Source organism: Salarias fasciatus, chromosome 5, assembly GCF_902148845.1.
Source record: "Salarias fasciatus chromosome 5, fSalaFa1.1, whole genome shotgun sequence".
Taxonomy (NCBI): Eukaryota; Metazoa; Chordata; class Actinopteri; order Blenniiformes; family Blenniidae; genus Salarias; species Salarias fasciatus.
The window spans coordinates 937796-961951 of record NC_043749.1 but is presented as its reverse complement, the minus strand read 5'-3'; the positions used below and the strand labels follow the sequence as shown (position 1 = coordinate 961951).

The 24156-nt window shown below is 48.2% G+C and overlaps 1 pseudogene; it reads left to right on the top strand.

The window, feature by feature from the left end:
* Window positions 1–464: 464 nt before the first annotated feature.
* On the top strand, window positions 465–18892 carry LOC115387928 (solute carrier family 41 member 3-like; annotated as a pseudogene).
* The last annotated feature ends 5264 nt before the right edge of the window (window positions 18893–24156 follow it).

Below are 24156 nucleotides of genomic sequence, written 5' to 3'. Positions count from 1 at the left end.
CATGAGGAGGGGGCTTCAGGCCGACACGGGGCGGCGGCGAGGGGGCGAGGGGGGGACGGAGGAGAGGGAGGAGGAGAGTCAGCACCGGAGGGCCGAGAAGAAGCTGCTGGCCTTCTGGACGTCCTTGTCCCACCGCACCTGGACCTTCTTCCGGCCCGGAGAGAAGGGGGGCTTCCAGCGCTCCCCCTCGGCCGCCCGCCTACTCAAGAGTGAGGCGTGAGGCAGTGGAAAGTGTGTGTGTGTGTGTGTGCGCGTGTGTGTGTGTGTGTGTGTGTGTGTGTGTGTGTGTGTGTGTGTGTGTGTGTGTGTGTGTGTGTGTGTGGAGGTCTGTCAGTGGCAGAGTGTGAGGAGAGGCCTGGCAGAGCCGCGGTGGTGAAGTGGACGTCTGTGTTCAAGTGGACCCAAGTTTCCGTCGGCTCCTCTCATGACGGCGCGAGGGCGACGGCGGCGCCTTCCAGTCCTGCTGCGGGGAAAATTCTTCCCTTCTCAAATCACACGAGTCCCACCGCCTGCCCGGTTCCTCCAGCCTCCGGCCCAACGGCTCGCGGGCAGCCATGGGTTGACGGGCGTCCGGCCATGGCGGTGACCCGGCTGCTTCTGGAGCTGCGCTTCCAGGGGGGCCGGCTGAGGGGCTTCACCTGCCGCCTGACCCGCTCCCCGCACGGCTTCCTGCCGGAGAGCTGCCGGCGGATCGCCGCCCAGGTCCTGCTGCCCTACCTGCTGTCCGGCCTGGGCATGGTGGCGGCCGGCATCGTCATGGATACGGTGCAAGTATGGCCATTAATAGACAGCAGAGCTCTGCAGTATTTATATAGAACCATAACAACTGCTTTGACCTTGTTCCAGCAGAAACTAGATTATTACTGTTTTTGACTTTTAAAGCCTTTTTGGACGTTTTAGAAGTTTTAGCTCTTCCAGTCTTTTAGCTATTGTCGTCTTTCCCGCCATTTTTGCTACTTTGGAGGTTTGGGTCATTTTATTGAATTTATTAATTTATTTATCTATTTATTCATTTAAAACACATTTAACTTTTTCAGTTATTGTTGTCATTTCAGTAGTGTTGGCTGTTTTGAACCATTTCCGTGGTTTTAGCCATTTTAGCAGCTTTAGCTGTTTTAGTTATGATGGCTCTTCCCGTGGTTTTTGTTACATTCGATGTTTTTTCCTTATTTTTTTACCTGCTGTTTTAGTTATTCTAGTGTTTCAGTTGTCGGTGTTCCGCAGTTTTTTTCATGTTGTCTGTTTTTCTTTTCTCTTCTTACCCAGCTTTATTAGCATGTTTAGCTGTTTTAGTTTCTTTTTTTCTTTGAATTGATTTTAGCTGCTTGAACTATTGTAGCCACATATAGTCATTATAAATTGATATTTTAGCTGTTGCTGCCATTTTTTCTGCTTTTTGTTGTTGCTACATTTGGAAATGCTTGCTGTTCTTGGTATTTTAGCCCCTCCTTTACAGCAGACTATGGTAGTCAGTATAGTTAGTCATGATGCCGGCGATGACGGCAGACTGGGTCGTTTCTCAATCTGAAAGCTGCAGCTTTAATCGCATGTATGTTAAAGTGTCCTTGAGCAAGACAGAACCCAGACTGTCCTGATGGGGGGATTGGTGAAGGAGTGAACATGATAAACACTGCAAAGCCGTCTGGGGACTGTGAAGCAGTGGAGCTGCTGCTTTAGCTTTGTTTTATAATGACTGTGTACGTTAGCCATGTCTAACTACTGAGCTGTTTTAGACATTTTAACCATTTCTGTTGAGTTTATGGGAAAAGGAAAAAAAAAACCTCAGATTGTACAGAAAACAGGCTCTGAAAGTAAAGAAATGCAAAAAAAAGAGAGATTTGAATTCATGAATAATGATTGGTTGCATGTAAACAAAAGATTGAAATAGATAAGAAAGTAAAACATTAAAAATGTTTTAACAATATAATTCCAGTGATTTAACATCAAACTGAATTATCAGAGCATGTTAATTTCATGATGTACTGTTCAGAAAAAGAACAACAGTAAAGAAAACCTACCTATGTTGATGGTGTCCTTGTTGTATCTGTAGCCAGATAGTTTCTCTTGCATGAAGAGACTCAGGTGAAACTCTGTCCCAGTCTGCCCGAAGCTGATCCCACAACCCGTACTTCATCACTGCTTCCCTAAAAAAATAGCAAAAAACAACATGAGGTGTACATATTGCTGATATGTCTGTGTTTAAGAACAAAAGACAGCAGGGTCATTCTGACATGAGATCTCAGTTTAACATCCTGTGTTTCTGTTGGAACTAAACTATTTTGAATTATGTGTAAGAGTTTGCACTCTACCTGTACAGGTTGTTTTTAATTGCCATGGTGGAATGGGCAACCAATTTCCCACTGTATCCATCAACGGCTACAACATGGGTAACTCCAAACATCGCCATCTTCCCGCTGTGGTCCATGTGGAGTTTCTGTCCAAAGTAGTCAGCTCTGTACGGGACTGGGTCCGGGGTGCGCATTGGTCCCTGTGACATGAAAATCATCTGAATTCCTGTCTGCTAGGGTCCACGCACAGCCACGCGCTGCTTATACACGCAGGTCGTGCCAGTATACGCATGCACCAGAGCGCCACAGCAAACAAAACATGACAGCCGCTAACTTTGAAAAGTGACGGTGTGAAGCGAGCAGGCTGTAGCTCCATCTACAAAGACACCCAGAGAACTGGTGGACAGAGAGAGCAGATTCTGTCGGGAGGGATGAGAAGGTCTGCTGACAGAAGTGAAAGTATCTAATCACTGGGGTACCATTCAGAATCAGAAAAAAAAGGCTAAATAAACTCTGATACTAAATGATAATGTACTGTCAATGTATGTTCCTTATTTCCTATAAATAATCTGTAATAAAAGAGCAGATAAACAGTCTACAGTGCCGGAAAAGTTTCTCGAGGATCAGTGCGCCTGCATGGAACGCACACCACGTAAGCCCAAATGTAGCTGGAGAGAAGATGCGTCTGCATCGGTGGTGCGCGGAGAATTTTATTTAACTTATTACCTAGCAGCACTTTGCATTTATTTTATTTTCCTGTTCGTATAAAACAGTAAGTTGTTACAGTAATTTGTTGTTTACAAATAAGAAACACCCAAATGTTTTGCATTTTGTTCCCATACTGTGTCGAACCGAACCGTGACCTCAGAACTGAGGTACGCATCGAACCAAGGTTTTATGTATCGCTACACCCCTAGTAATAATTAATTTTATCTTCACAAATATGTTACTATCAGACGAATGAAAAATCCAGATGTAAAATCACTGGGAACATAAATCAGGATTAAAAATCTTAAAAATGTTTCCTGTAGTGTTCTATCTGCTGCTACCATGTGTCCAGATGTCTTTAGTGTGACGGTGTTTCCAGCGCGGATCTAACTGTGACGACTTCCTGTGTGTGACTTCCTGCTGCTTCCAGCACTGGCAGGTGTTCAGGGAGATCTCCCAAGTCTTCATCCTGGTGCCGGCTCTGGTGGGTCTGAAGGGGAACCTGGAAATGACGCTGGCGTCCAGACTCTCGACAGCAGTGAGTTCTCACCCAAACACTGATCACACAGCAACACTTCACGCCAGCTTCGTTTGAACACCTGGTCCCGGGTCCAATTCCTGCTTTGCTCCAGAGTTTCAGGGTCACACAGGAACGTCTGTGGCTGGGCTGTCTGCACGTTCAATCACAGGTTACTCCTGGCTGTCTGTCATCCATCCATCCATCTTGTTCCGCTTATCCGGGGCCGGGTCGGTGGGGCAGCAGTCGAAGCAGGGATGCCCAGACTTCCCTGTCCCCAAACACTTCCTCCAGCTCTTCTGGGAGGATCCCAAGGCGTTCCCAGGCCAGCCGAGAGACAGTCTCTCCAGCGTGTCCTGGGTCTTCCCCGGGGTCTCCTCCCGGTGGGACATGACCGGAACACCTCCCTAGGGAGGTGTCCAGGAGGCATCCTGACCAGATGCCCGAGCCACCTCAGCTGGCTCCTCTGGATGTGGAGGAGTAACAGCTCTACTACAAGCTCCTCCCTGGTGACTGAGCTCCTCACTCTATCTCTAAGGCAGTGCCCAGCCACCCTACGGAGGAAACTCATTTCAGCCGCTTGTATCCGGGATCTTGTCCTTTTGGTCATGACCCAAAGCTCATGACCATAGTTGAGGGTGGGAACGTAGATTGACCGGTAAATCGAGAGCTTCGCCTTTCGGCTCAGCTCCCTCTTCACCACAACGGACCAATACAACGACCGCATCACTGCAGTCACTGCACCGATCCGCCTGTCAATCTCACGCTCCATTCTTCCCCCACTCGTGAACAAGACCCCAATATACTTAAACTCCTCACTTGGGCCAGAGTCTCTCCACCGACCTGGAGAGGGCAGGCCACCTTCTTCCGGTCGAGGACCATGGCCTCGGATTTGGAGGTGCTGATCCTCATCCCTGTCGCTTCACACTCGCCTGCGAACCGCCCCAGTGCATGCTGTAGGTCTGGGTTCGATGAAGCCAAAAGGACAACATCATCTGCAAAAAGCAGAGTTGAAATCCTGTGGTTCCCGAACCGAACCCCCTCCGGCCCCTGGCTTCACCTAGAAATTCTGTCCATAAAGATTATAAACAGAACAGGTGACAAAGGGCAGCCCTGCCGGACTCCAACATGCACCGGGAACAGGTCCGACTTCCTGCCGGCAATGAGGAGCAGACTCCTACCCCAGTCATACAGAGACCGGACGGCCCTTAACAAGGGGCCCCAGACTCTGTATTCCCGGAGCACCCCCAACAAGACACCACGAGGGACGCGGTCGAATGCCTTCTCCAAATCCACAAAACACATGTGGACTGGTTGGGCAAACTCCCACGAGCCCTCGAGCACCATATGGAGGGTATAGAGCTGGTCCAGTGTTCCACGGCCAGGACGACAACCGCGTTGTTCCTCCTGAATCCGAGGTTCGGCTATCGGTCGAATCCTCCTCTCCAGTACCCTGGCATAGACCGGGGAGGCTGAGGTGTCTCCCATGGCAAACAGCCTCCCCTATAGTTGGAGCACACCCTCCGGTCCCCCTTTTTAAACAGGGGGACCACCACCCCGGTCTGCCAATCCAGAGGCACCGTCCCCGACCGCCATGCGATGTTGCAGAGACGTGTCAACCAAGACAGTCCCTGTACATCCAGAGACTTAAGGTACTCGGGGTGAATCTCATCTCCGGTGCCTTGCCACCGAGGAGCTTACCAACCACCTCAATGACTTCAGCTTGGACGGGTCTGCCTCTGAGACCTCAGCCTCTGTTTCCTCCGCGGAAGATGTGGCGACGGGATTGAGGAGGTCCTCGAAGTATTCCTTCCACCATCTTATGATATCCCCAGTTGAGGTCAGCAGCTCCCCACCTCCACTGTAAACACTTTGGCAGAGACCACAGCTCCGAGCAGCTGCTTCGACAATGGAGGTGGAGAACACGGTCCACTTCAGACTCAATGTCCCCAGCCTCCGTCTGGACATGAGAGAAGCTCTCCCGGAGGTGGGAGTCGAAAACCATGCTGACAGAGGGTTCCACCAGACGTTCCCAGCAGACCCTCACAACACGTTTGGGTCTGCCAAGTCTGTCCGGTTTCCTCCTCAGCCGGCGAATCCAACTCACCACCAGGTGGTGATCAGTCGACAGCTCTTCCCCTCTCTTCACCCGAGTGTCCAAAACACGCAGCCAGAGATCAGATGACACGACAACAAAGTCGATCATCAATCTCCGATCTAGGGTGTCCTGGTGCCAAGTGCACTTATGGACACCCCTGTGCTCAAACATGGTGTTTGTTATGGATAAACTGTGGCTAGCACAGAAGTCCAATTACAAAACACCACTCGGGTTCAGATCAGGGAGGCCGTGCGATCCAATCATCCCCCGGCAGGTCTCACTGTCACTGCCCACGTGAGCGTTGAAGTCCCCCAGTAGAACAATGGAATACCCAGTCAGAGCATTGTCCAGCACCCCTCCCAGGGACTCCAAGAAGGCCGGGTACTCTGCACTGTTGTTCGGCCTGTAAGCCGAGACAACAGTGAGGTACCTGTCCCCGACCCGAAGGCGCAGGGATGCGACCCTCTCGTTCACTGGGGAGAACTCCTACACATAGCGGCTGAGCTGTGGGGCTGTAAGCAGACCCACACCAGCCCACCGCCTCTCACCGCAGGCAAACGCCAGAGAAGTGGAGAGTCCCAGCCCTTCTCGAGAGGTTGGGTTCCAGAGCCCCGGCTGTGTGTGGAGGTGAGTCCGACTATATCTAGCTGGTATCTCTCAACCTCCCTCACAAGCTCGGGCTCCTTCCCCTCCAACGAGTTGACATTCCATGTCCCTAGAGCTAGTCTCTGTGTCTGAGGATCGGGTCGCCGATCACCCTGCCGTCAGCTGCCAACCAATCCATATTGCACTCGGCTCCTACGGTTCACTTGGTGGGTGGTGAGCCCACCAGAGGTCATGCCCACGTCGTCCTTTCAGGCTGAACCTGGCCGGGCCCTGTGGGCAAAGGCCCAGGCACCAGGCACTCGCTTACGAGCCCCAACCCCAGGCCTGGCTCCAGAGTGGGGCCCCGGCTGCGCCATACCGGGCGACGTCACAACCTTTGTTGTCTTCTTTCTCATAAGGGCTGTAAAACTGTTCTCAGTCTGGCCCGTCACCTCCCTCTAGAAGTGCCACCTTATCATGGTGGGGGAGTTTGAGAGCCCGCATGATCCCAGGAGCTATGTTGCCGGAGAGGCTTTATGCCCCCTAGTCGGGTCTCCCATGGCAAACAGGTCCTGGTGACGGGCCAGACTGAAAAGCTCTCTGTCATACTGTGATATTTTCAAGAAACTATCACTAATATCAAAGGGGACAGGGCGTCAGGGAAAGGTGGGGGGGGCACTGACGTTTATTTATATTTACTTCTTGGTAAGAAATGATGATGGGAGAAATGTGATGACTGAGGAAATGTGATGCTGGATGACATGTTATGAAGGAGGTAATGTAATTCTGGATGAAATGTGATGACAGAGGAATTGTGGCTCGTCCACAGGCCAACACGGGCAGATGGATGAGTCCCAGCAGCGGTGGAGGATAGTGCTCTGCAACCTGGCTCTGATTCAGGTGACGACACAGCCGCCTGCTCGGCCTGTTAATAACACACTCAATCAACTCTGCCGGCTTCATGACAGTTTCAATCTGAGGAGCTCCGCAGGAGCGATAAGATCAGCGTCCGTCTCAAAACGTCTCATGCAGCTCAGCCAGTTAAACTCAGGAGAAGCAGCTTGAGATGCTTTCAAAGCCGGAGCCTGATGAAATACTGGAGCATAAAATCAAAACATTGAGCTCATTCTTTCACTGAATGCTGATACACCAACCTGTCCGTCTGTCTGGATCAGCTTTCATCATTGTTCAACCCATTCAAACTACTGTATATTCTAAAGATTAGATAATATTCCCATGTTTTGCTTTTTTTTTTTTTTTTTTTTTTTTGATTAAGCCTATCGTTTTAACGAACTTCCACCTTGAAAGAGAATTTTTTTCACTTTTTAGACTTTTTTATTATTATTTGGGGCAACAGTAGCTCAGTTGGTAGAGTGGGTTGTCTTATAATGGGAAGGTTGGCGGTTCGATCCCTGCTCCCGCAGGCGTAAAACTGTTGTTGTGTCCTTGGACAAGACACTTCACCCACCTTGCCTAAGTATGAAAGTTGTGAGAGTGAATGGTTGGTGATGGTCAGAGGGGCCGATGGTGCGGATTGGCAGCCTCGCTTCCATAGTCAGTCTACCCCAGGGCAGCTGTGGCTACAATAGTAGCTTACCACCACCCAGTATGGAGAGAATGAATAATGCAATGTAAAGCGTCTTTGAGTGTCCAGAAAAGCGCTATATAAAACCAATGAATTATTATATTATTATTTCATGAAAATGTGTTTTTATTTCCTTCATTCATTCCTGATACGCCGAAGCACTTTGATAATATCCAGAGTGTCACCTCAAAGCTTCCACGGCGATGTAATCTCCAGACTGTCCTCAGAGACTCTCCATCTGGGTGTCAATGCTGGATGTTTTCTCCTCCTCAGGTCCAGGCCACCGTGGTGGGCTTCCTGGCAGCGGTGGCGGCCATCAGTCTGGGGGCGTTGACCTCAGAGAGGGTGGACTTGCTCCAGGCAGGCATCCTGTTTGCCAGCAGTGTGACCACGGCATTCGTCGCTGCTCTGATCCTGGGTGAGTGACGCCCCCGCCGCTGCGGGTCACGTGACCGGGCGGGTGTGTCTCACACGTGTCGTCCTGTCCTGTCCAGGCGTGGTCATGGTGGCGGTCATCATGGGATCCACGAGGCTGGGCGTCAACCCGGACAACGTGGCCACGCCCATCGCCGCCAGCCTGGGAGACCTGATCACCCTGTCTCTGCTGGCCAGGGTCAGCAGCTCTTCTTTGCTATAGAGGTAGAGGTCGCAGAGGTCACAGAGGTCACTGTGTTTTTTTTAATGTTGTGTGTTTAAAAACAGATCAGAGGAGTAGATCAGGTTATCTATCTGCAGTAAAACTAAACCATTTTTATTTGACAATGTGTCAAACATGTGAAAAAACAGTTTTCTGAGTTTTCATTTCAGGAAAGTTCCATGTTCCACAGCGACATTTAAAAACAATGGTCTGTTCACACAGAAATCTTGAAAATGATATATTTCATATTGGGCCACCATCAGGTTTTTAGTTGTTTTTGTTTTGTTTTGCTGTTTTCTTTTTTTCCCCATTTTATTTCTTCCCTGTTTTTCTTTTCCTGAAAATAAAGCCGGACTAGCAATTTTTAGTAAATCCTTGTATTCTGGCTGTTGTCGGCAAATTTTAAGATGAAATCAGTTTTGAAAATCAGAGTGAAATGGAAATAAAATCAAAATGTTTAATTCCAGATAATACTGTGAAGCCTCAAGGAGCGATTATAGAGCAACAGAGGACCCACATGTGGCTCCAGAGCCGCAGGTTGAGAAACTCTCCACAGGACCATCGCTCGTGTATTTATCCATGAAGAAATATCAGAACCAGAGAGGCAGCAGGGCCTAATCTGGATTCTCACAGAAGCCTCCCACCAGCTGCAGTGTGTGTTCCTCCTGTGCAGTGTGTGTGAAGGTTTCAGCCCTCTGGATGTCCGTTGTCGCCCCTCAGAAATGTGGTTCCTCCATCCCGGTGGTCTGCGGCCTCTTCTGCTCTCATCCCGGTTGGATTGCCGTCGCAGCCTTTTTCCACCCATCAGGGAGATCCTGAAGTCCGGCTGGTGGCCGGTCATTTCTGGCGATGCTTATCAGCAGGTGAGCGGAGCGGAGGGCGGCGTCAGCAGGAGTCCTCACACGCCTCACCCTGTTCCCTCTCTGCTCTCTGCAGTGTCGGTGGTCTGATTCTGGACACAACAGTGAGCCAACCACACTTTGAAGGCATGGCCATCTTCACTCCAGTCATCAATGGTGAGTCCAGCAACCACCGGATTACAGTTTGGGTGAACCACAACACACTTCTGTACAAAACTGTTAAAGATAAAAGTCAGTGCTGAATGGATCTGATGACTAAGTCATCTATTATGTATAAACAACTAAAAAAATGCAATGAAAGTGATGAATGGCACAAAAAAAAAAGTAAAATCTGCAACAGATATGAGATAAACCTGCTCAACATGCTAAAACATCCGAAACAGTTAAAGTGGCTAAATAAGTTTTTAAAAAAAAAGCTCAAACTGATGAAATGGCAAAAATGGAGAAAAGATAAAACAGATGAAATGGTTCGAAACAAAACACTAAGCGCACACAAAAAACAAAAAATTCGTAAAAGCTCCAAGTGCTTGAACTGATAAAACTGCTAAAATTAGATAGAGAACATTTTTTTCTTTTATTTAACCTATCACCTCCATTGAGCCACGCAAAAAAACCAAAAAAAAAAAAAAAAAAAGAAGCATGCGTACCACTACACGTCACGTTTTACAAAAAAAGCCCACAAAATTGCACTAAAGGCAACAATGAGGAAGTACATTGTGGAGTGAAGTGCTATCGAAATACAGGTGCACAGTACATGGGTCAAACAACCGTGCCTCCGCTAATCTTGTGCATGCCTTCCCGACTCACCTTAATTAGGACCCCTCTAACTCTTCACGTGGATTGGGCAGTGGGATGGATTAAGCACAGAACTCAGCGAGACCAAGATCTCCTGAAAGTGCCCCCGAGATCGCCGTTAAAATGACTGAACACTAGCCGCCAGCCACCACGACACTATACCACCCCAGGAGTCTGGATGAAGCACCGGTCCTCCAAGCCTACCAGGAGACAAGGCCATACAGCAAAACCCAGAAACTTCATGCACACTACAAAAAAAAAAAACAAAAAACACGTCACTCACCTGTATTCCTTGAAGAAACACGCCAAAAACCGCCTAATTAAACGAGAACGAGCAAGAAACACCGTTTCCTCCCCGCCACTACTAGAAACTGCACCAGCACCGATCGGCTGCTGACGTCACAGCCCATTCACAAAAAGTAGGTCAATCATCCAACGTGCGAAGCGGGTGCGGAGATGCCACATGGGAGAAAAATACTACTGATGTTTGTCTAGGTGAAATGATCGAAAATCAAATTGAAAACATAATTGTTAGGACGAGCCCCCACTTTGTTACGGCCCAGCTCAAGACCCGCAACAAACAAGGAGGGGATGAGACGACGGCAAAGATTTAAAAACCTTATTTAGTAATTTCTTTCAGTTTCTTTTCTCAAAGCTAGGGTTGGCAATTTGAATGAGATACATTTTTTTAAATACTGGTTAAAATGATCTTTAGACCCAATGGGAAGCAATTCATAGCGTGTTTTTAAAGTAGTTTGGAAAATATCCGCTCTCTACATCAGGAGTAAAACGGGACAAACGGCAGCCAATAGTCTTGAGGGGACACCTTTTTTTAAACCAATCAAATCCCTTCGCCGTTCGACCTCCCCCCTGTGCGTACATCTACGCGTGCACTGACCCTGGTTCAGTGCGCACATAGAAGGACGGAGCGTCGTTGCAGAATGGCGGAGACAAATGTTTTGGGGTTCACTCACCGTTCAGTGCGCCATACCTTGGCGTCGTGCAATAAAGAAAAACGAAGAAACGAAGCACTGAGGACAGGTTACGCCAGGAACTCACTGCACGTGGAAGTGCCGCGCGCACCGCACGCGCCGTGAACGTCTCCGCTCCCAACTGGAGCTCCTCCAATGGGGTGGGAGCTGGGCAGAGCTAGCTAGGCGGAGCCTTGCGGAGGTGCTAGGTGCTAACGCTAGTTTTCCAAGATCGCCAACCCTAGCTTTAAGTTAGATCATTTTAAAAGAAGCAAATATAAAAAGGGTATCTGTATGTTATCAGTTTAAATGTGAGCGTGGTGCACTATGCTGTAGTGCATATTGTTTGTAATAAGTGAGTGGTGTGTGCATGTAGTGTTGTAAGGTGCAAAAGTGCGCGTGTGAAATCGGTGTAGGTGTAGTAAGCTGAGGTGCGTGTTTCGTGCAAGCTAATCAGTACGTAAACCTGGGAGTGGTGGTGTGGCAGTAGCGGAGCATGGCGCAGATGGAGGATGGCAGCCCGGGCACGTCGACTTCACCCGAGAGCCGAAATGAGAGAGCAAGAGGGGAGCGGAAGCCCGGCCTTTATTAGGGGCAGCCGGAAGTGGCGCAGCCCCAGGTCGCACGTCAGCGCCCTCCCTCAGGAGACCTCCACACAGGACAAATACTAGTGCTTGCTACAGACCACCAGCAGAGGGGGCTGTCACATAGCCCTTTAGTATCAATCTACAGCACACTCAAGCAACAGCTTTGCCCAAAGTTGGATGGTGAAAGCTGCATGTGTCAAAAACAACTTAATCAAATCTGCCTCTGCATAGCGTGTCATAGCGACACGCCGCCCTCAGAGCGTCCATCTCGGCTATTTGCAATGTATTTTCCCCGCCTCTCTCAGGGGCGGGGGAGCGCGTAGCTGTGCACGAGGAGCTGTGCAGAATACGTCAGAGCTCGGGCGGAGCTGTGCATTATGGGAGGAGCTGTGCAGCACAGAGCATTTCAGCGCTCAACATGGCTGCCAGGGGGAGATTCAGAGATTGTTAAAATATGTGTGAATGGTTCAGGAAACAACTCCATGCGTCTGTTTAATGCAGTGGCGGACCGTGCATTTCACACTAAGGCCTTCAGAACAGATTCGCCTGAACCAATCCACCCCTCAATAACTACTTTATGTCTATAAAAAAATATCTTATTAAACAGATATGCATATAAAGGGTTGTTGCACAGCAGATAGATACTTGTGCAGCCACAATAAATGCCTTTGCTGAAGTGCACAAGTCTCCTACTACATCTGTGCACATACAATAAGCATCAACTTAATAAAACAGCAATATTATTTAGGAAAAGAGGAACATTTTACTCACCAAAATCCCGATTATTTGTAAACAAAAGCCATCCACCTTTCCTTCCTCAAAAAGAGTTCATTTGCTCTGTCATATAGATTATCTGTGCATTTCAGTTCAATCAGCAGATCCTTCTCCATTGCCATCAAAGCCAGGGCTGAAAGTCCAGCTTGCCCTGTGGTATTTCTGGCGTAAGCCAAGAAAAAACAACCAAGTCCATGGCTCTCAGAAGTTCTGAGAGAACAAAGAGCTGGACTCAGGGCAGCAGAAAGAAAGTGGCGTAAATCCCAACAGCCCGCTGATTTGTCCTCATAAAAACAGAAACTTGCTTCCTTTACCTCCCGCTTGCAGTCCGCAAAGAAAGGTTTTTATCAGAACAAGACCTGTGCAGCTTCTGATTCCAGAAAAATGTTTATGGTGTTCAACTCCCTGCTTTCTCCTCCAGCTGCTCAGCCATCCACTGAGCTGACTCCTGATATGTTCGCCTCCTTTTTCACTGAAAAGGTGGCTGCAACCAGCAACCAGTTCTCTGAGCCTGACCAGTCCAGTCAGCTCAAACCCACGACTGCGCCTTCTCTCTGCTCTTTTGCTCCTCTGAGTGAGGACGAGGTCTCCAGACTTCTTCTGAGCTCAAAACCGACAACATGTCCTCTTGATCCAATACCCACTAGCATTCTGCAGACCACCTTGCCCATAATCAAACCTGCAGTCACGCACATTGTCAATTCCTCCCTGGAAACCAGCATTTTTCCTGTTACTTTTAAAAAAACTACAGGCCAGTCTCACTTCTACCATTCCTGTCGAAAATACTGGAGCGCTCAGTATTTAACCAAGTCTCTGAACACCTGCAGAACAACAACCTACTTGACCCTTTTCAGTCAGGCTTCAGATGCGACCACTCCACTGAGACTGCTCTCCTTTCAGTCACAGAATCTCTGCGGCTGACGAAAGCTGCTGGTCAGTCCTCTGTCCTACTGCTGCTGGACTTGTCTGCTGCCTTTGACACCGGGGAACCATCAAATCCATCCTCTCCTCACTCTCTGACCTTGGCATCTCATGTTCCGTCCTGTGTGGTTCAAGTCCTACCTCACAGGCAGATCTTTCAGAGTGTCATGCGAGGGGAGTGTCAAGGGTCACATGGCCTATCAACAGGGGTCCCTCAGGGGTCGGTGCTTGGCCCCTTACTCTTCTCTCTGTACACCACATTCACTTGGTGCAGTGATTCGCTCCATGGGCTTCTCCTACCACTGTTATGCTGACGAACACTCAGCTCTTCCTCTCTTTTCCACCTGACGACAGACAGTCTCAGCTCGGATAGCAGCATGTCTGGCTGATATCTCCACCTGGAATGAAGATAACTTCAGCTAAATCTGGCCAAGACTGAACTCATGGTCTTTCCAGCTTGGTCCATCTGTCCAGCCTCAGATCAGTGTCCAACTTCACTCGAGCCTACTTGAGCCACTAACTCAACCAGAAACCTGGGGGTCATGATTGATGACCAGCTGACCTTGAAGGTTCACGTGGCCTCAGTTCCCTCGGTCTTGTCTTTATGCTTTCTGCAACATCAGGAAGATCAGACCCTTCCTGACCCAACAGGCCACACAGCTTCTGGTTCAGGCTCTCGTGATGTCACGCATTGACTACTGCAACTCTCTTCTGGCGGGTCTCCCTGCATGTACAGTCAAACCTCCACAGATGATCCAGAATGCAGCAGCACGTCTGGTCTTCAAGCAGCCCAAAAGAGCTCATGTCACTCCTCTGTTCATCTCCCTTCACTGGCTTCCAGTTGCAGCCAGGATCAAATTCAGATATCTCCTCCTGGCTTACAAAACGCTTACAAGAACGGCTCTGGCCTACCTGGATTCCCTGATCCAGGTCTACTCTCCTTCACGCCCTCTTCGCTCTGCATGTGAGAGACGTCTGGTGCTTCCAGCCCAGCACAGCTCTAAATCTCTTGCCAGACTCTTCTCCTCTGTTGTTCCCAAATGGTGGAACGAACTTCCTAACTCTGTGCGTTCCGCCGAGTCTCTTTCTACTTTCAAGAGACAATTGAAGACTCAATTGTTCAGAGAACCCTAGGGTCTTAATCCGACCCCATGTTCGGGGAAGAATAGGTCAGGTGTTCTCAAACCCCAGCACTATGGACCACTGACTAAGTTGACACAACACACACAAAAAAAAAAAAAAAAAAAAAGGGGGGGGTAGTGACTCCTCTCTGCAACTTGATGGCAAACTCCCTTGACCAATCGCACTTGAAGCAATTGAAGCATTTACTAATGGTTTATTTCTTCTTATGTCTGTATTCTTGCTTGTGTTGTACGTCGCTTTGGACAAAAGCGTCTGCTAAATGAAATTGTAGAATTGTAGAAGTTTTAATTCTCTTCAGGTCTTCTTCTGCTTCTTCTTCGTCTTCTTTGGAATAATTGCGGGTGGCGACCAACAACTTAGGTGCATACCGCCACCTACTGTATCTCTTGGTGAATGTAAATCAGTAGGCCTGGATACGCTGTTGTTATGGTGCGTTCACACCGGACGCGTTGCAAGCGTCACGGGCGTCGCTTTTACATTCAAGGTCTACGGTGGACGAGCTTCAACGGACCTAACGCACGTCAGGCGCTTTTCGAGCGTCGCTTTAAGAGCGTTTCGAGCGTTGGCGACGCGCGTCACGCACGTCACGCGTTGCAGGCGTCAACGCCTGAAGTTGGGAAAATTGAACTTTGGAAGCGTCAATGCACGCGTCATCCAATCACAGACGAGCACTCTGAGCGCTGACGCGGGCCAGAAGCTCGTCAAACTGGGCCCGGGAGAGGCGGAGGCTCGCCGGCGGGCCCGCCGCTGGGGTGGCGCGTCGCACCGGGGGGCGGACCCACGGGACCGACTTAGTGCGACGCCTGGAGCGGGCCCGCTCCGTAGGACCGCTGGGTGAGACTGCACGTCTCGGTCCTGCTGCGGGTCGCCGGGGAGCCGGTCGGAGAAGCGGGGGCGGCCGAAGGTGTGATCCACGTCGCCCGCCACCAAAGCCCGACTGGGCCTGGAGGCTGGGCTGCTGGGTCGGGGGAACAGCGCTGGGCGCTGTGCCGGGCGCATGAAGACATGAAAACAGGACACAAGCTCCTCCCACTCCCGCCAGTGAGCTGCCGCGCGTCGCGAGCGTTGCAAGCGTCGTGTGTAATTTGAACAAGCGTCGAATTCCACACTTTACATGCGTCACTTTGAGGCTCAGTGACGCCCGTGAACGCTTGCAACGCTTCCGGTGTGAACGCACCTTTAGTGTACGCTAGCTAGAAGCGCCGAGTCGCCACATCAATATCTGATTGGTTGAAGCAACTGTCGGCTTGACGCTTTACTTTACTTGACTGGGCTATCAGAACGGACAGTGAATGCCTCAAGCAGATTTCTTTTTACCCTAGCAACAGATGATGCACTGAAATCTGATTGGTTTAATGATTTAATATGAAAAAAAATGTCTGGAAGCAGCGCAACACACGGGAAAACTATGAAAGGAACCAGAACATACCATTTGGAATCATTTAGTAAGTATTCATGGACAAAATATAATTTACATCATCTGTAAGTTCAGATACCTTTTAGCCAGCAGAGAAGGCCGTCCCACCACTGGTTTAATGGGGAAATGATACTACAGCATTATACAAAGCTCAAAAAAGTGGATTTGCATAATACCATCTCCTTTAAGGGCCGTCCGGTCTCTGTACGACCAGAGTAGGAGTCTGGTCTGCATTGCCGGTAGGAAGTCGGACCCTGTTCCCGGTGCATGTTGGACTCTGGCAGGGCTGCCCTTTGTCACCGATTCTGTTTATAATATATTTAATGGACAGAATTTCTAGGTGCAGCCAGGGCCGAAGGGGGTCCGGTTTGGGGAGCACAAGATTTCATCTTTTCTTTTGCAGATGATGTTGTCCTTTTGGCTCCTTGAACCTGGACCTGCAGCATGCACTGGGCGGTTCGCAGCCGAGTGTGAAGCAACAGGGATGAGGATCAGCACCTCCAAATCCGAGGCCATGGTCCTCAACCGAAAGAAGGTGGCCTGCCCTCTCCAGGTCAGCGGAGAGACTCTGGCCCAAAAGGAGGAGTTTAAGTATCTTGGGGTCTTGTTTACAAGTGGGGGACGGATGGAACGTGAGATTGACAGGCGGATCGGTGCAGCGGCTGCTGTGTGTGGTCGTTGTATTGGTCCTTGTGGTGAAGAAGGAGCTGAGCTGAAAGGCAAGCTCTCGATTTACCGGTCAATCTACGTTCCCACCCTCACCTATGGTCATGAGCTTTGGGTCATGACTGAAAGGACAAGATACCGGATGCAAGCGGCTGAAATAAGTTTCCTCCATAGGGTGGCTGGGGCGCTCCCTTAGAGATAGGGTGAGGAGCTCAGTATCAGGGAGGGCTCGGAGTAGAGCCGCTACTCCTCCACATCGAGAGGAACCAGCTGACTTGGCTCGGGCATCCTTTCGGATGCCTCCTGGACACCTCCCTAGGGAGGCGTTCTGGGCATGTCCCACCAGAGGAGACCCCGAGGAAGACCCAGGACACGCTGGAAAGACTATGTCTCTCAGCTAGCCTGGGAATGCCTTGGGAGGCTTCTGGAAGAGCTGGAGGAAGTGTCTGGGAACAGGAAAGTCTGGCATTTCTGCTGAGATCTGCTGCCCCCACAACCTGGGTCCCTGATAAGTAGTGGAAAATGGATGGATGGATGGATGAATAAAAAAAAGTTTTGGGAATTGAGTGTACCTGTCAAAAATTAAAGAAACTCTGCAGGGAATGGCAGCAAATGACCCACAGATCCCCCCCCCCCCCCCCCCCCCCCCCCCCCCCCCCCCCCCCCGTACTTTTAGAATCACTGTTTTTAATCAGAGAGGATTGGTCATCTGTCCACAGGAATGTGTAATCATCATTATTAACACTCAAAAACAACCAACAACACCCAATGTCAAAATTACATTCTGTTGGCTAAACAATGTTATATCATGATGTGACGCATGCCGTAAAGCAGTCTGCACATTTGGAGTTTTTTAGTGTGAAGGGTTCCTACCACCCTCCTCACAGCTGCTTAGTCCAAGTGAAAGCAATACTGACGCCCTCAGGCTGTGACAGAGGGATCGTTCAACTAGTTGTAAGTCGAAGTATCATCACAAAAGATATTAAAATGTTTTATTAAGGTTGAAAAGTTCCTTAGTGTCGGTTTAACAACATTTCAAGAAAAACACATGTTCACTGAATATGGAAGTTTTTTTTGATAAATTTTTTTGTTAATAAAACCATGTTTTCTGTCTTGAAAACAGTAACACCAGCCCATGTACTGCTGTCGTTTTGCTCTATTTATCCTCTTAATTCAGTCTTTTTTAGGAAGCTGAACCGTTCCACATCTGATGTTCTTTATTTTTCGCGTCCTTGCAGGTGTAGGCGGGAATCTCGTGGCCATCCAGGCCAGCCGGATGTCCACCTACCTCCACTTCTGGAGCGTTCCTGGAGCCCTGCCTGCCACAATGAGCGACCCCTGCCCGGGACCCTGCTCCACCTTCTGCTCCTCCAGTGAGTTTTGAGTTCTTGCTTCAGAAAAGTTTTAACCTTCACACGTCAGGGTGTTTTCAAAAAGTTGTGTTTACAGTCACTCTGACCGCTGTTGTCGTGTAAACAGTCACCCAAAACGTTTTCCGTTTTCACTTGGAAATGTTGGTGTTTGGATAATTCAACCCCACCATCTCCAAATTTCCTCCCTGAAGCTCTCTGACGCCCCCCAGGGGAGATGAAACAGTGATGAAAACAGTTAAAAAAAAAGTGGGCGTACAATCTTGAGGAAACAATGGAAGACTGAAGGTGTATTTACAGGATGAGTTCACTCCCAGCAGACAATGTGAAGTTACATCTCTCTGACATAATCTTTTCCTCCTGTGCCAAACATCTGTTCATACAGTTACAAAACAGCCTGACTCAAGAAAACATGTCGTCTGTGGATTCATTAAAGACTTCAGTAATAAAGATGCTCTTCCTTTCTCTCAAAATCGTGTTTATAATAATAAAAAAAGTCCCTTTTGGCCCGTTGGCTGTTCGTAGCAGCTACACATCCTCTCTGAAAGGTGGTTCTTCTTTCACCCAGATGTGAACTCCAGATCAGCCCGCGTGCTGCTGGGCCTGGTGGTCCCAGGTCACCTCCTCTTCCTGTACGCCGTCCAGCTCCTGCAGGGGGGGCCACGTCAGCCTGACGCCCCCCTTCGTCCTCTGCTACCTGTGTGCGGCCCAGCTTCAGGTGGGCCAGTGTGGATGAGAAGGCTGTGTGGTGAAGGAGCGGTGATGAGGCGGGGTCAGAGCATCTCCTCTCCGTCACTAGGTGCTGGTCCTGCTGTACGCGTCCGGCCTGATGGTGCCCTGGCTGTGGAGGCGAGGTCTGGACCCGGATAACTTTTCCATTCCGTACCTCACGGCTCTGGGAGACCTGCTGGGAACCGGTCTCTTGGCCCTGAGCTTCAGACTCATCCTGACCTTTTTCAGTTCTGATTAAACACCCTGAAGGTACCGGTCTCTTTATGCAAGCAATTGAACCCCCCGCAGAGCGCAGCGGGATTAATGGGGACGCTGATTAGATGGGATTTGGGTGTTTGTACTTTAATACTGAGGATCAGGTGAGGACTTCTGGATGAATGCACTGTAAGAACGCCGTCAGGTTTTTTGGTTTTCTCCTGGGAAACAGCTGGAAAACAGCAACAGGAGGAAACGGAATCTGATTTAAACAGTTCAAACACACAAATCCAGTGGTCAGACTTCAATGGCTCATCAGCTTTTATAAAAACATCAAATTTAAAATGTCAATTCAGACAATTGTAACCAATAAATGCATTAGAGTTATAAGATTTGGAAAGTTTCATTACATAAGGATCCAGGTACAGCTGGGGTACATTTGGAAGAACAATTCTCTATGCACAAATGCATGAACATCATCGGCGTAAGTGATGATATTTATCACAGATCACATATAATTATCCCAATTTCCTATTATCTGTGGTCATTTCTTCACAAAATGTGATTCTCCATTTTAAGTATTTAGGCACAAATAAAACCCCGTCGAAGTATTTGCAAAAGAAACAAGATAGTCCGATGTGAGGACTTATTCTCCACACGTGTCCACTGAGCCACGGCGCCGCCCCGGCCTCACTGAGAATACTGTTGAAGCACTGTCTGTACACCTGTCGTCAGCTCTTTAATATCGCCTAGCAAATGACTGTATAACGGCAATAACGACTTACGTAAATGTACATCACGTTTTCCTTATCCTTCGTAGATGTGTGCCTTTCAGACCGTGACGAGCCTTCAGTTGTTTTGGCCAAACTTTTACTGGATGTTAGATTTTTTTGTGTGTCGTGAAGATTGTTGTATTTTAATGTCTCTATGTTGGCAATGTCTGTCTGAGATTTATTTTCTTTTTTAAATGGAAATGCACTTTGAGGAAGATGTTTGTCTCTACTGATCTGGAGGCATCATCCCAATATGTCGACGATCCTTTTCTGTTTCCACAAAGCTTGATTGGACTTTGTAGTGTTGTTGTAAAACCTCCTGGATCACATCTTTGCTGCTGTGATTGGTCATTTCAATAAAAGACTGGAAGCTGAGCTCATGACTGCTCCTTTCTAAACGTAAAAGACCCCACTTCAAGTGAAAACGCATGGGTTTTGTATTTTCAGTGTTTCCACTTGCAATACTGTTGTGTAAACGGTTCCTCTGTGGAAGTTAGTCCCTCAGATTGTACTTCTTTGTTAATTTCCTGGCAAATTGCACATGTGAACATTTCCACTCACACACAAAGCTATTTTTGGTTAAGTCCTTTATTTATTAATTATTCTGTCCTCGGTTAACTAGTCCGGCCCAAACTGCATCAAACCTGCTCACAGGTAGTTAAAACATCAGAGACAAACATTCAAAGAAACTCTTGCTGGAATGCATCTATTCTGCAAACTGTGGGATAAATTAGAAATCTATTTTGGTGAGTCATGTGACGTGCTTGACAAGTATGGCTGCTTGAGAGTGTCCTGCACCTTTCCCGCACCTTATTTTGCACATAAATGCAACAAAGAGCTACCGTAGTCACGCAATAACACTACGATTTTGCTGTCACAATGCCGAACGCCACATGGAGCACTCTGATGAGTGTGGATTTTAATGTGAATGTGTATATGTGTATGTATATATATCAGTGGCGGACCGTGCATTTCACACTAAGGCCTTCAGAACAGATCCACCTGAACCAATCCACCCCTGAATAACTATTTTGTCGACAAAAATAAATCTTATTATAGATATGCATATAAAGAGTTGTTGCACAGCAGATAGATACTTGTGCAGCCAGAATAAATGCCTTTGCTTTAGTGCACAAGTCTCCTACTACATCTGTGCTCATACAATACGCATCAACAACTTAATAAAACAGCAATATTATTTAGGAAAAGAGGAACATTTTACTCACCAAAATCCCGATTATTTGAAAACAAAATACATCCTCCTTTCCTTCCTCAAAAGGAGTTCAACTGCTCTGTCATATAGATTATCCGTGCGTTTCAGTTCCATAAAGCCAGGGCTGAAAGTCCAGCTGTCCTGTGGTATTTCTGGCCTAAGTTTTATTTCTCTTCAGGTCTTCTTCTTCTTCTTCTTCTTTGGAATAATTGAGGTAGGCGACCAACAACTTAGATGCATAGCGCCCCCTACTGTATCTCTTGGTGAATTTAAATCAGAGGGCCTGGATCTGCTGTTGTTAGAAGCTAGAAGGCGCTGAGTCGCCAACTCGAAATCTGATTGGTTGAAGCAACTGTCTGTTTGACGCTTCACTTTACTTTACTGCGCCATCGGGAACGGATAGCGAAGGCCTCAGGCAGATTTCTTTGACCCTAGCAACAGATGATGCCTGAAATCTGATTGGTTAAATGATTTAACATGAAAAAAACATGTCTGGAAGCAGCGCGACCACGGGAAAACTAAGAAAGGAACTGGAACATACCGTTTGGAATCATTTATTAATTATTTATGGACAAAATATAATTTACATCAGTCTGTAATTCAGATCATTTTTAGGCCAGCAGAGAAGGCTTTGCAGGCCCTGACGGCCCACCACTGATATATATATATGACTTTCTGCTGCTTCCAGCGCTGGCAGGTGTTCAGGGAGATCTCCCAGGTCTTCGTCCTGGTGCCGGCTCTGGTGGGCCTGAAGGGGAATCTGGAGATGACGCTGGCGTCCAGACTGTTGACAGCAGTGAGTTCTCACCCAAACACCGATCGCACGGTGACGCTTCATGCCTGTTTGGTTTGAGCACCTGGTCTCCGGTCCAATTCCTGCTTTGCCCCAGAGTTTTAGGGTCACACAGGAACGTCTGTAGCTGGACCGTCTGCACGTTCAATCACAGGTTACACCTGGCTCTCTGTGATATTGTGATATCTTCAAGGAACTGTCATTACATATTGTCAAAGGGGGCGGGCCTTCAGGGAACGGTGAGGGGCTGACGATTATTTACAATTTACTTCTTGGTAAGAAATGATAACGTAGGAAATGTGATGACGGATGAAATGTGATGACGGAGGAATTGTGACTCGTCCACAGGCCAACACGGGGCAGATGGATGAGTCGTAGCAGCGGTGGAAGATAGTGCTCTGCAATCTAGCTCTGACTCAGGTGACAACACAGCCGCCGGCTCGGCCTATTAATAACACACTCAATCAACTCTGCCGGCTTCATGACAGCTTCAATCTGAGCAGCTCTGCAGGAGCGATAAGATCAGCGTCCGTCTCAAAACGTCTCTGACGCAGCTCAGCCAGTTAAACTCAGGAGAAGCAGCTTGAGATGTTTTCAAAGCCTGAACCTGATGAAATACTGGAGCATAAAATCAAAACATTGAGCTCATTCTTTCACTGAATGCTGAAACACCAACCTGTCTGTGTGTCTGGATCAGCTTTCATTGTTCAACCCATTCAAACTACTGTATATTCTAAAGAGTCAGATTATATTCCCATGTTTTGCTTTTTTCTATTAAGCATTATAAAAAGATCATTTTTCCACTTTTTAGAGTTTTTTATTTAATGAAAATGTGTTTTTTATTTCCTTCATTCATTCCTGATACGCCGAAGCACTTTAATAATATCCAGAGTGTCACCTCAAAGCTTCCACTCTGGAACGCTCTGTGATTGAGAAAAGCTCAAAGTATTTCTGTACCAGACTCGACAGGGAGCTCACGAAGCTCAAATCCCATATTGCTTTTCATCACTGTAACAAATCCTCCGTCACAGTTCTCCCAGTCTGAGATTACGGCGATGTAATCTCCAGACTTTCCTCAGAGACTCTTCATCTGGGTGTCGATGCTGGATGTTTTCTCCTCCTCAGGTCCAGGCCCTTGGCGGTTCTGGGGAGGGGCCAACAGGGGCCAGTGCCCGTGCAGCAGTGAGTCTGGACCCCCCGAAGTGGCTCCCTCCCCCCGAACGACGATCATTTGGTAATGATATTGTGACGCAGAAGGTGGAACTATTTTGCGCGGCTTAACATTCTAGTCAGATACTTGAGTGCTTTGCACCACTGAACAAAGACGAGTAACTCTCCAGCCTAGTTGGTGGCGGTAATGCCCCAAGATGGTGGCCAGCCACCAATAAATGAAAGAGAAGAAGAAGAAGACCAAAGACAAGCACGGAGCAACCTTCATGAAAGCAACCTGACAAGAGGCAGCCAGAACCACGACGACCAATATTGTATTGTTATAAGTTAAGACTTCAGGTAAAGAAATGTTGTTGACGAACTATAAATTATAATGGCAGCCCGCTATACCAGGCCTCAATGTCAGCTTGAGTTGATTGCATGGTTCTTGCTAACGTTAGTTAAACTTAACACGACACAAAATCAAGCAAGCCCACAATAGTCGCCTATTATTATGTCGTTTATACTCTGGGTTGCTGAAGTGTTGTGTATTCCTCTCCATTACTTTGCATCTAGAGTTCAAAATGAAGAGGAAAAAGGACATTTCGTCCTATTTCTGCATGAAACAATGAAAGAGTGTACTGAATACAATAAAATTACAATTAATAAATTAGGGCTGTCACTTTAACGCGTTAATTAGATTAATTACAACGCAAATTAACGCGTTATAAAATTTAACGCACGATCAATTATAGCACGCGAACATTTTAATATTGGCCCTTTGCAGCACCCATACATGGCAGTGGTACGTCACTTCGCGCATGCATCTTCAGTCAAAACAACCCAAACCGCGGTGCAAGAACCATGGTCGCAGCAGCACGCCGGCTGCCTTTCGAGCACATTCCATGTGCTGCACACATGCTGCAGAGAGCTATCACAGTCTGCCTTGAGGACAGCGGCTTTGACACCGCCCTGGCAAAGTGCCACAAAATAGTCGGGCATTTCAAGCACAGCCTGCACCAGACTGCCCTCGGGCAAGCCAGAGAGACCCTGATCCAAGACGTGTCCACGAGGTGAGCCTTTTTACTCCTTTCTATAGTTTTCTTGCTCCTGATGAAGGTGTGTGTTTGTTTGTGTTCAGTGCAACTACTGCTGCTCAAAACTTACATTCCCCTCGAGCACTAATGCAGTTTTTGTTTTGTTTTTTCAACAGATGGAATTCAATGGAATTCAATGATCTCACGGTACCTGCGGAACCAGGAGGCTGTTAATGCCACTTTGGCCCAACAGAAGCACAACCTCGTAACACTGGCCAACCTCGAGAGTGATAAACTACGGAAGCTCGAGGTTGTTCTTGAACCCTGCAGGTATTTCCCCCT